This window comes from Maniola jurtina, chromosome 17 (genome assembly GCF_905333055.1).
Source record: "Maniola jurtina chromosome 17, ilManJurt1.1, whole genome shotgun sequence".
In the NCBI taxonomy this organism is placed as follows: domain Eukaryota; kingdom Metazoa; phylum Arthropoda; class Insecta; order Lepidoptera; family Nymphalidae; genus Maniola; species Maniola jurtina.
Window position 1 is genome coordinate 10,472,739 of NC_060045.1, and position 12,997 is coordinate 10,485,735.

General features: G+C 35.3%; 1 protein-coding gene across 1 annotated transcript in view; it reads right to left on the reverse strand.

Moving 5' to 3' along the window:
- Positions 1-12,326, reverse strand: part of LOC123873533 (serine/arginine repetitive matrix protein 1) — a 31,544-nt gene extending 19,218 nt beyond the window's left edge. Inside the window, exon 1 of the mRNA XM_045918396.1 lies at positions 12,131-12,326. The gene's annotated coding sequence lies outside the window, so the exon portion shown is untranslated. The remainder of the gene's footprint in view (positions 1-12,130) is intronic.
- Between the last annotated feature and the right edge of the window lie 671 nt (positions 12,327-12,997).

Below are 12,997 nucleotides of genomic sequence, written 5' to 3' on the forward strand. Positions count from 1 at the left end.
TATCAAAAGGCAATCGATAGGAAAGTTTGCCTCCGTTCTATAAAACTTTATGCATTCATTGCGATACCAAACCTGCAAATTTACTCATACTCAATACTTTTTATCAAAATTCCTAAAATTCAACCAGTAGCGGCTGGCGCCTATGCAATAATTACAACCCACTAGTTATAAATGAAATGGAAGAAAAGGCTTTTCTATTGTCCGAATATAACAATCAGACTCTTGCTCAGACAAGATCAGAATCTTGCTTTGAGACAGAAGACCTATCTATGTCTTCTGTCTCAAAGCAAGATGACCGCCAAAGAAAGACTTGACTGACATATTCCACGTGCGGGAAGACATCAGATAAGCTAACATAAAACATTCGCTCGATGTGAGAACAAGTGAATTTTTAATAGCGCAGTCTACAAGAGTAGGTACTAGAATGGCACCGGGACAGAGGTGAGGTTTAAAAGTTATTCCATGAATACGGTAAAAGTAGAGTTTTCAAGTTGAAGAAAAATAGAATAGAATAGAATTTTTATTCATGTAAACTTTTACAAGTGCTTTTGAATCATCAGAAATCTAGGATAGCTCCGAAGTTTTATATGGACCCTTTAAAATAAAGTACAACGTGATAAATGAAGAGATCCATAGATTAACCAGTGGCTCGATTCCGTAAAACCTGCATCAATTATTATAACAACTGCATTTTTTAATTGTTGTTATTGGCTTTTATGCTATCCTTGTTGCAACAATGCATTGTAGCCAATAGTGAGCGAGAGTCAACCAATCAGAGGTGTTTGCGATCGTGACATTGTAGCTGTCACTTTACCGCAATCGAGCACCAGATTAACCGACATCATAAGTCAACAAGTTGCGGAGCTGAAGGTAATGAACGGGTCACATAGTTTGAAGAACCAATAGACGTTGGGTCTCAAGTTGCTCGAATGGCAGCCTCGTAACTGGAAGTGCAGCATTGGAAGACTCTCCCACTGGGTGGTCAGATGACATCCAACGATTGGCATCAGGGATTAGGCGGCGCAAGACCGTGGCGTGTGAACTGAGGACGTCCCTACAAAAGACTTTTTTACAGCAGTGAACGTCTATCGGTTGTCAATAATAAAAATTACAAGTTTTGCAAATCTGTCCTAGAAAACACAAAATTATGCGTCACAGTTCAGGTTTAATTGGCTTTAGTTTAGTTACTTCTAAACAGAATATTTTTTATAAGTTTGATTTATTAATGTTGTAAGTCGAATAAAAAAATTGATGTAGGTACACGTACTATCAATCATAGCGAACACTTATTTCATATGTGCATTCGTTCAAACACTATTTACTAATAGGTATTCTTGTGCAACGCAAGCCTATCCTCATCCTGTTTTCGTTACGATTATCCTGTACGGTGTACGCCTGTTGTTGTTGTTATATGAGAAATTAGTACGCGCTTGTATCAATCACATGGCGAAACATGATGTAGGTCATTATAGTTTGTTACCGATCAAGAAGGCAATCACTAGCCATATTTCTATATGTTTTACAAGTGTAAATTAAAAATTTATAACACCCTCGATAAGTGAAAGTTAGAGTAACTTTCAAACGGCTGAACCGATTTTCTTGGATTATAGCTAAGAACACTCTCGATCAAGCCACCTTTCAAACAAAAAAAAGCTAAATTAAAATCGGTTCATTAGTTTTGGAGCTACGATGCCACAGACAGATACACAGATACACACGTCAAACTTATAACACCCCTCTTTTTGGGTCAGGGTTAAAAATAAGTTAAATTGTTACTTATTTAAATATATAAAAGGAGAAGCTGATTGACTGATCTATCAACGCACAGCTCAAACTACGTTCTGGACGAATCTGGCTGGAATTTGCCACGCAGATATTACAACGTAGACATAAGCTAAGAAATTATTTTTGATAATTCACTCCCTAAAGGGGTAAAATAGGGGTTTGTTTGTGTAGTCCACGCGGACGAAGCAGGCATAAGCTAGTTTATTAAATAAGCACCTACATATTTTTAGGGCTCCGTACCTCAAAAATAAAAGGAACCCTTATAGGATCACTTCGATGTCTGTCAAGAAACCTATAGGGTACTTTCCCATGGACCTAGAATCCTGAATTTTGGCAGGTAGCAATGTCTTATAGCACAAGTAAAGGAAAATATTCGAAAACCGTGACTTTATAGTACTATCACAAAAATATTAAAGATTTGTATTCCCGAAATAATTAGTTCACTAAATCAAATCAAGATGACGCTGTGCGTCATTAACTTGCTTACTATACTGGTTCGAGATTTTTTGTACGACGGTACGGAACCCTTCATGTGCCTGTCCGACTCGCACTTAACCGATTTTTCACTATATCTCTACTTATGCCAGATAATAAGCTACCGGAATCGTTGGTTAAAAAAAAACCTACTAAAAACGATAAGCCACATTTTATCTAACTCAATATAATTTTGCTAACATAAATAGTATTATCGAATGCATTTTTATATCCTATCTTATCTTTGTCGTGTGTACTACTCGTTTTATATCCTCGGTCCAAATGATTCACTATTTTGACTCAATATGCCACTATGAATGAGGAAATCATACATTAATAAATTAAGTTGGTACCTATTAAGTAAAGTCTGAATAACCCGCTATGATTTAGACCGATTTAGATGAGCACTATACATAGGTTATAGTTCCATAATATGTCGAAAAACAGTGTTTGATAAGTAACTTTCAATTACATAAGGATATTTCAGAATTAGGCTGTAAGAGTTACTTTTTACACGTTGATTTATTTTCAGAAGACAATAGGTAGCAGCTTTATGAAAATGGGGTATGCGAAAGATTGACTGAGGAACCAACCGCACGTCAATAGACACCTCTGCTGCCACACTTCAATTCGTACTACAAAAAGATTCCGACGAATTGAAAACCTCCTCCTTTTTTGAAGTCGGTTAAAAAGATCGATAAATCGTCCACTGCGCAGGTTCAAGGTCAGTTTTTGTCTTGACACCAACTGTACGAGTACTAAAAAATTAAGTTAACAACTGGTCAAGTTTCTTACCTGAGTATGTCACTAACAAAGTTACTATACAAATATTACTCGTAAGATTCTGTATGCTGGTATGAACGCGATAAGTCAAGGCTTTTAATTGTTACTTTCAAAGTTTCAATATTCTGCACGTTTAGTTCGGTAGCTACCAGCTAGGTAGGTATAATATAAATGCATTAAGATGACGCTCCTAAATCCTAACTCCTAGCACGACGAAAAAGTTGAAGATTCCTTGTATAATTTGAACCTGAGAACATTATATTATTTTGCATTCACCAAAACTGGGTTCTTATCTTTGTTAGAAAAACTGACTTTAGAAAATGTAAAATGGCAAATCGCTAAAACTGTTAATTTATTCTTTCTTGTCAGTAGTGAATTTAAATGTCCAGCCGTCCGGCTGCAAGCCTGCAATGATTATATTTAACTCTAAAAAACATCATCTCAATATATAGAATTAAAAACTGACTGACTGAAGCTTGATCTATCCACAGCTCAAACTACTGGACGGATCGGTCCGAAATTTGGCATGCAGATAGCTAGTATGACATAGACATCCGCTAAGAAAGGATTTTTTAAAATTCAACACCTAAGGGTATAAAATAGGGGTTTGAAATTTGTTTAGTCCAAGCGGACGAAGTTGCGGGCATAGCTAGTTTTCGATAAAGAAAACTCCGTACTAAAATCATTATTTTACCATATTTTGAAAAAAGAATAGAATAGAATAGAATAGAATAGAATTAACTTTATTCATTGGATCAACATACAGCTAATACAAAACACACTTAAAATATAAAACTTAAAAAATAAATAAAACTTAAAATATAAAATATAAAACTTAAAAACTAACTTAACTTAAACATGGTGTTGAGTACCTGATATATGTTGTGCCAACGAAAAGGCCCGAACTCAGCTTAATGTTGTGGATACACAATGTACCCACAACGCTGGTATTCTGTTCGAGCCCAAACGAGGGAAGTTCTGGAAGTTCTTGTAATTCTGTAAAGTGTTAATTTAAAATAGAACTAAAATAAAACATGATTAAAAATAAAAAATTACTTATAATTAAAAATAATAATTTCTCTAACGTAATATTATTATCTAAAAGTTCTATGCGAATAAATGTCTTTCAGGTGTACTTATATTGTTCAGACTGCCACAAACTAGCTGACTGACTTTTGAATTTTTAGTAAATGGGCACGATATAATTTTTTGAAAGTAAATTTGGAGCCAACGTTACGACAGGGTGGGGGGATGTCGTTCCAGCATTTCGTGGCAAGATATTTAAAACTGCCACGAAACGCTGCAGACCTGTGTCGTGGCATCGATAATGGAGGCACTGTTGCCCTGAGCTGTCCAAATCTTGGCTCTCGCCATACCAATTTTTTGTACAGATACTCAGGTTGTTTAGTTTTGATAACCCCAAATAATAAAGTACCTAAAAGTAGATAATATCTGTTCTTCATTTTTAGTAGATTGTTTTCATTTAAAAATGGAGTGACGTGAGATCTTGGTGGAATGGGAAAACAAAAACGAGCGCATGCGTTTTGTATTCGTTCAAGTAAACGCCACGTTTTACCAAATAGGCAAGGACCGTAAACTGTTAGGCAGTAATTTAATTTTGACAATATTAGTGTGTCACAAAGCTTAATTCTAAGGTTAATATTAATGTAAGGCCGAATCTTGTACAACACTTTTAGTCTATAGAAACAGTTCCGAGCAAGATCAGCTACGTGGTTTTCGAAGCGAAGGTTTTCATCCATGCGCAAGCCAAGATTTCGAGTTTCACAGACGTGTTCTATTTCGACACCGTCAATCAATAGTTTTGGCTGGTGGGCAAGAACATTGCTTACTTGCCTCTTTGTACCTAAAACCATAAATTTGGACTTCAGGGGGTTTAGAATAAGAGAATTTTGCTGGCACCATTGTGAAATGTTGTTTAGGACTTTGTTCATCTGATTAACTGCATTACTAATATCTTGATGGTTGACAGGAATATATATTTGAAGGTCATCAGCGTATAGATGATATTGACAATTTTCAATACAGTTAATAATATCAGCCGAATACAATATAAATAAGAGAGGTCCTAGAATGGAGCCCTGAGGGACACCCCTGTTAACCGGTTTTAGTGAAGATAACAGATCTTTTCCATCACTTTTTCGAATAACCACTTGTTGCATCCTGTCATGTAGGTAGCTAGAGAACCATTGCACTGTAGTTGAAGAAAAACCATAGAATGAAAGTTTAGCAAGCATTAGTTTTATATTAATTGAGTCAAACGCCCGGGAAAAGTCAAGCAACGCAAGAATACTACCCTTACCAGAATCCTGAGAGGTAAGTATATTGTCAATTACGTCAGACAGAGCAGAAGATGTGCTACGATGTTTCCTAAATCCCGATTGAAAATATGGTAAAATATTATAGGTCTCGCAGTACTTAATGACTTGGTTGTAGATTATTTTCTCCAGAATCTTAGAAATATAAGGAAGAATACTTATTGGTCGTAAATCTTTGACCCCTACAGGATCATTAATTTTTGGCAAAGGCAGAACTAAAGCTGTTTTCCAGAGTGAAGGAAATTTCGAGGATAGTATTGACTTGTTAACTATAGCTGTAATCACAGAAAGAGTCGTAGGTAAAGTAAGAACAATCATATCCATGTTAATCTTGTCTATTCCTTGCGCATTCGATTTAATCGCCAGTATGATTTTTGCAACTACATTTTCATGTACAGGTTCGATTTGAAAACTACTATTATTTAGAAATTTCTGTGATCCAAAGCGTGCCAGACAAGACTCGTCAATTGCATCATTGCCAGGTATGTTCAGAAAATGGTCATTTATTACGTCGGGGTTATCAAATTGTTCAGGTAAATCACCAGTATTTTTGAAATTGGGTAAAACATGGTTTTTCAGATTTTTCCAAAGGTAGGTTGAATTTTTTAAGTGCGCGTTAATATGATTAAAAACTTTATTTTTGGTAACGATGACGCTTATAACCGGCTTTATGTGAAGTTCGAAAATACTACGTTTTTTGCCTGACAAAAGTGTGAATCCCTCTTAATCTTAGTGATGTATGTTGAATGTTGACCTCATAATATTGTGTAGCCAAGATTATTACGACTTAGTACACGATGACATAATCTTTGCTAAACACACATTATACGCATACCTATTATACTACTAGCTGATGACCGCGAATTTGTGTGGATTAGGTATTTTATTTGAAGATCCCATTGGAACTTCTTGATTTTCTGGGATAAAAGTATCAAACATACGGACAGACACACTATAGCATTTATAATATTAGTGTGGATAGTAAAAATTTTAGATCGCAGCCTCCGTAAACAAAAGACGTGAGTCATCTCTACTTTAAACTAATTCATGATTAATTGAAATTTTTAGATCCCATAGACCCATAGATCAAGGATTGGTCTCCGCTGCAACCCCTAAATAAGTAAATAGGGGTTTGTTTATGTAATCCACGCGGACGAAGTCGCGAACATAGCTAGTTTGAATATAAACCAATCAAACTCAATGCTTTGTAGACACACTCTAGAAATAAATATCTGTGTCTTATTGGTGTCTTGGTTTTCCAGATTTCTGTAAAAATGTTCAGTTTTAAAGTTACACAGGCTCAAATTGTATATCAAATTTTTGAACAAGTGTAAATTAAAAATTTATAACACCCCCGACAAGTGAAGGTTACCCGACAAGTGACAGTAACTAGAAAAGAGCTGATAACTTTCAAACGGCTGAACCGATTTTCTTGGATTATAGCTAAGAACACTTTCGATCAGGTCACCTTTCAAACAAAAAAAAAACTAAATTAAAATCGGTTCATTAGTTTAGGAGCTACGATGCCACAGACAGATACACAGATACACACGTCAAACTTTTAACACCCCTCTTTTTGGGTCGGGGGTTAAAAAAGATAAGGAACCTACACAACTTTCGCGCTGTTTGCTGTATTTATCACATGTTACAATAATTAAAATTCAAATATCGTTTAGTTACCAAAGAGGCCGAAGATAAGAAAGTCCACAAAATTCAGAATGCTTATAGAAAGACAGGAGAGTGAGATGTTTAGTGACACATCAGTCGTTGTAAAAACATACGTATATTTGCAATTTGCATAGCGTTACAGATTAATTTGTGTTGCTTTGGATGGAAGAGATAGTTACGAATTATTTTTACTACTACTAATTCAATGGATAAAATAATAGCAATCATTTTTGTGTGAGCAAGCCACTAAATTAAATGTATGGAACGGCTATTTCAAATAAATATGGTGCTCTATGAATCCGTCAAAATTATTATGATACTGGACAGCAAGTTGCAAGGCAAAACAGTTGCAGCCCGCAAAAATTGTTGCTCCTAACAACAAGTCTAATGAGTTGTACTTATTACATCGAAGTCGTGGAGCTGTTAAAAATTGGCGACACCGTGCTGTCCTGGGATTGAAGACAACATACCATTTCTATTAACTTACTCAGAATTCTGTGACAAAGCCTAATTAGTAAAGAGGTATTTACACATTAATATCGCTAACCACGAGTAATACTTGCACTTAGCAGTGGCAATGCTCATGCTGATATATATGTATAATACGTGTGGGTGGAATAAATTTGACACGTCCGGTGTGTTAACGCATTCGTCCAATGTTCGAACGAAATATCGTGTCATATCAACATAATTTAACATTTCAACAGTAATTGTCGATAGTTTGGTGGTGGAACCGTAACGTGGGGTCATAGTTTCGAGGAGGTCCAAACCATAGGGTAACATATCCGCATTATGGCTCTTACTTTTCAGGAGATACAAACTGCTAAATACGTCGTTGTAACAATCATACATCAAACAGTATTTCATTATTTTCTCAAAAATTTTTGTATTAACATAACTGAATTATTACCTAACATATATTTACCTAAGGCTGCCATTACACCTGTAAGTTTTACTGACTAAGCTTACATGATTAACTCACGACTTTACTAATGTAAGCACTGTTATAAGTGTCATTAACCTTAGTATATTGTATGCCAATTAATTACGTAAGCTACTGACTTGTTTAAAACTTACTAACATTGTTAAAAACAGCCTAACTTTATGATTATATAGCGAGAGATAGCCTCAATACTGTCTCTCGCTGATATTGGAATCGAAAAGCATCTTTGTTTATTACACCCCTATAATATATAGTTTGGAAGCCCGCGATTTGTAAAAGGAAAAACTGACTCAATATTAACATAAAAAACTTGAAGTTTTGCATACATGTAGGTTTTTAGGATTCTATAACGTAGATCTACGTAATAGAGAAAATCTATTCTAACCACAAAGAAAATTTCGAATTTTCTCGAATTAGCGAATTATCTTTTTTTCGGATTCAGAACAGACTAGTGCAGAGCAGCCCTAACTCTAGTTTCTAGTTTTTCTAGTTAAAAAAGACAAGGCCTGAGGCCTATACCGCAATGTGGATTGTGGACTTGTGGAATCAAACTGGGTCATTTTCTATACCGGCGCGGCGTTCGCGGTATCTTTTTCTACACCATCTAGAGTGACCATTGAAAACGTGATTGCAACTTTCATAGCATTCGATCGATCATGTAACCGCGTCTCTAGATTTAATAATATGTTCTTCAGACACAATTAGCTTTTTTATCAGTGTGTAAAAACACACTTAAGTCGAAGCTATTATAAACAGTACAGCCCGGCTAGCATGGGCAGTAGATAAAAATTATATCCCCGATTCTATCCACTGATTTCTATGACATCAGTGGATATAATCGGGGGATATAATTTTTATCTACTGCCCATGCTAGCCGGGCAGTACAGTGACATAAGCTACTTCATTGCCCAGAAAATCAAAGAGTTACCACGGGAATCGGGATTTTTCAAAAACTAAATCCATGTTAACGAATTCGCGAGCATCAGTTAATCCATACTAATATTATAAATGCGAAAGTGTGTCTGTCTGTCTGCTAGCTTTTCACGGCCCAACAGTTTAACCGATTTTAACGAAATTTGGCAAAGAGTTAGCTTACTTTTGTTACTTTTTATCCCGGAAAATCAAAGAGTTCCAACGGGATTCTTAAAAAACCTAAATCCACGCGCACGAAGTCTTATATAAGCCAGTGGTCTTGTTTTGGCCTCCTCGAGTTTATGACTAATAACATGAATAGTTTTAATTCACTAACAGTCATACGTTTAATCAATTTTAAAATGGACACTCACAATAGCCATGTCTTTGTTTTATTTAAGCTGGCCCCATAATATAAGAATTTGTGTCAGAAAATTTTCTGATGAACGCTGAGCGACCTTCCGGACAGTAAGTACGCGCAAAACAAGTAGTCCAATCTAAACTTACAGGAGTCGTATGACAAAACAGATCTTGGCGATGCTTGCGTATTTTGCTATTAGGGCCTACGGATTAATCCTTAGACTATGGTCCGCGCAAATAACCATGCTGCAACTTCAAATTGGACTACTTGTTTCGCTCGCTTTATAACAAAAACTCTGCTCCAGCGAGCTTATCTGAGCTCAGTATTAGCTGATCGTCAGCCAATACTGAAGCAAAGTTTGATTATTGAAAGTATTTACAAAATAATATCTTTATTTACTTAATTGCTTATTTAGTAAATTTAATCTCTAGCTCCCAAAAAAGTGAAAACCGTGCTATAGGAGCTAGTGCCTTCACTGATACATTGACAGCATAACAAGTATAAGCAAAGCAAATTTCCGGCGTGCGTCAGATTTTTTTCTGATAGACAAATTCTTATAATATGCGGCCGGCCTTACAACACATACGACACGACACGCAACTTTAAAATAGCACTACAATAGCCATGTCTTTGTATTGCTTAATTGGCAAACTAATTTAATAGGACGACGTGTTTTCTCTCGCACGCACCGTAGTCAGTCCCGCTTCGGACGTCATAACAATATTTTACTTTTATGGGGCAAATAGCTCAATTATTTTCCACTATAGCTTGCACCTGCTTCAATTTTCTTTTTTTGGTAAATTTGGCCCTGATATTTTTTTTCAAAATTTGTTTCTAATAATTCTTCCTACAGCTCTGAACCTTACTTTAACACACCCATGAGATCACTATATTAAATGAAAATCTACCCTACCCTACAGAAGGAGGAGTGACTCATAAATCATTTACATTCAACTGTTTGGTATCATTCACTAAACTTTAGCATACATCAGGAGTTTCTTTAAGGAAATACTAGAACTAGTAAACTTAGTGTTTATTGATTTCAATTTTCTAATATAAATAAATAATTTTCTTAAGGCTTTGATAGGGCTGTCCCATTGAAACTGAATCAGAGAGGTTGCTGACGCCAGAGTAGATTGCTTCTTTGTAATCACACACAAAAGATTCATGCCAGCTCAGATAGAGTCCTGACCATCATTGCAAGCAAGCTTGACTGCTGTTATGAATCAATTGGACCTTTCGTTGCTTGAAACAAAGTTATCTATTTATTCATTTAAAAGCAGCTTATATCCATCTCTAGAACATAAACTATCTTATTGATTTATGTTAAACATTGCATAAAAAGGTAATGCACAGATAAAATTAATAATATTAATTTTAACACAAATATGTAGTGAAAATACGTAGTATACCTCAAACCAATAAGTAAGTCAAGTCATCATCTCTACTTCCTCAAGTGTTTAGGCCATAGTCTACCACTCTAGACAAATGATTCACACATCTTTGAAAACATTATGGAGAACTCTCAGGTATGCAGATTTCCTCACAATGTTTTCCGTCACTGTTAAAGCAAAGTGATTTTAATTGCTTAAAACACACATAACTCTGAAAAGTTATCGAACCCCCAACCTCCCTAATAGAAGTCAGATGTCTTAACCATTAGGCTATTATCGTTCTATGTCTAAGACTTGGGCGCGTTTGGAACCCTCGTAGCTTTAGTTTTAAGTAACGTAATTAATTATCACCACTATATTGTACAAGTTTAACAATTTCGACCATCAAAAGGAGTACAATTGTACGTACTTTGAATAAATGATTTTGACTTTGACTTTGACTTTGTCTCCGAGTAATCTGCAGTACTCACACTTAACTTTAGAGTTACAATGGAAAGAAGTTCTGACGTAATTTTTAAATTTCTGGTCTCATCTGGTGGGAGGCTTGGACTGTGGCTAGTTACCACCTTACTGACAAAGCTGTGCCGTCAACTGAGTTAGCATTCCAGTATGATGCTGTGTAGCCAAGTTAGTTGCTTCCATCTTAGACTGCATCATCACTTACCACCAGGTGAGATTGCACTCAAAGGCTATCTTGTATCTGAATTTTAAGAAAAGGATAAATCTGTCTCAATTTGATTCTGCTTTAAGTCTTAGCAAAATCAAAGACACTTTATAGATTTCAGAGTAAGGGATCTCACCCCACTAGTAGTCCAGGTCCAAGACTAGATCATTACAATCAGACAAAAACCTATTATTATTTATATAATAAAATACCTATATCATAGACCAGATCCTATCATAGAACTTCTATCAACTATTCATTCTATCATGGACTTGGCCAATTGAATTAGCTTACATCCAATGGTCTTGGACTTGAACTGCTAGTGAATGGGATACCTAAGGGTAATCTGACATAACCCTTAAAACAATATTCAAATTGGAAGTTTTGTATGAAATAATATGCTGATATTTTTTGCATGATTTCAACAGTTTTGCACTGATAGTAAAAGGTGAATAACCAAAATAAATACTAAATATTTATACAAATACCGATTTTTGATAATGGGACTCAATTACCCCAAACTATTTATTTTTCATGTATCATATGATGTGATTATCACATAAAAGTTGATTGAGATTGTGAAATGTGATCATTAGCCTCCGTGTGAGGTGCATGACGATGTTGTGAAGTCTTAAATCGCAACGCCCATTTCTTAGGGCCCACAGACTGGTATCAGTGTACTGTTTATTTAATTTTAGAAGTACGAAAAGCACAAGTCAGTCAATCTCAACAATTGGGTATACCCAAAACTGCACAAAATTGAGTATGTAATCAGAAAATAAGCGAAATATTGATGCAAGATGAACTCACCAGTTCCACCCAAGGAAGTCAACAATTACTTGATCGGATAGAACACACTTCAAGATGATACGTTTTATTTGCACCAACAAACGATCACTTAATAATTTTTCGTGCACTATACTGTAAAATAAATAAATTGTAGATATTTTAGCAATATTTCACTTTAACTGCCGCTATAACCGTGCCACAAAACGAAAATGGCAGCGTTGATCACTGTTGCCAACTGCTAGCTTTCCCAGTTGCTAGACATTTTTCAAAATGTTGCTAGATTGCCAGTTTTTTTTACCCCAAAAAGTTGCTAGATAGTGCTAAATGTTAAAACTTAGGCAAAGAGTATTTAAACACTACGTTAACGAACTTGGTAGGTAACTATTATGGTAAGTGACAATAAAATGACAATTTCTAACAATCATTTTTATTTTCCTTAATTCTAACATTGTAAAAGTTAAAAATGTCTAAAGTATCGGTGTACGTCATTGAATAAAAAAAATGTGGTTAAAGAATTTATTCTCAAAAGAATTTATAATAAGAAATTAATAAAATAAAAGATAAAAATAATTTAAAAACTAATTAATTAAATAGGAAGATTTCGATGGCTGGGGTTCCGGGTCTTTCGCTTGTTTTGAATATTTTTCCGAGTACCCATTTTATGCAGAACATCTTTAGGCAAAACACAGTTATAGCAACATTTACCACTTTTCCTGAGGAAGTCTCTACTGCGGAGGAATGAGTTCAGAGTTAACAAACTTATTCGGTTTCTTTGCTTATTTTTCACTAAATTCATTTGAGAGAATAACCTCTCTACCTCTGCATTTGAATTGAATGAGGCAGTGGAAGTTGCTAGAAAAAGTAGCTAAAAAGTTTAGCTACAAGTTT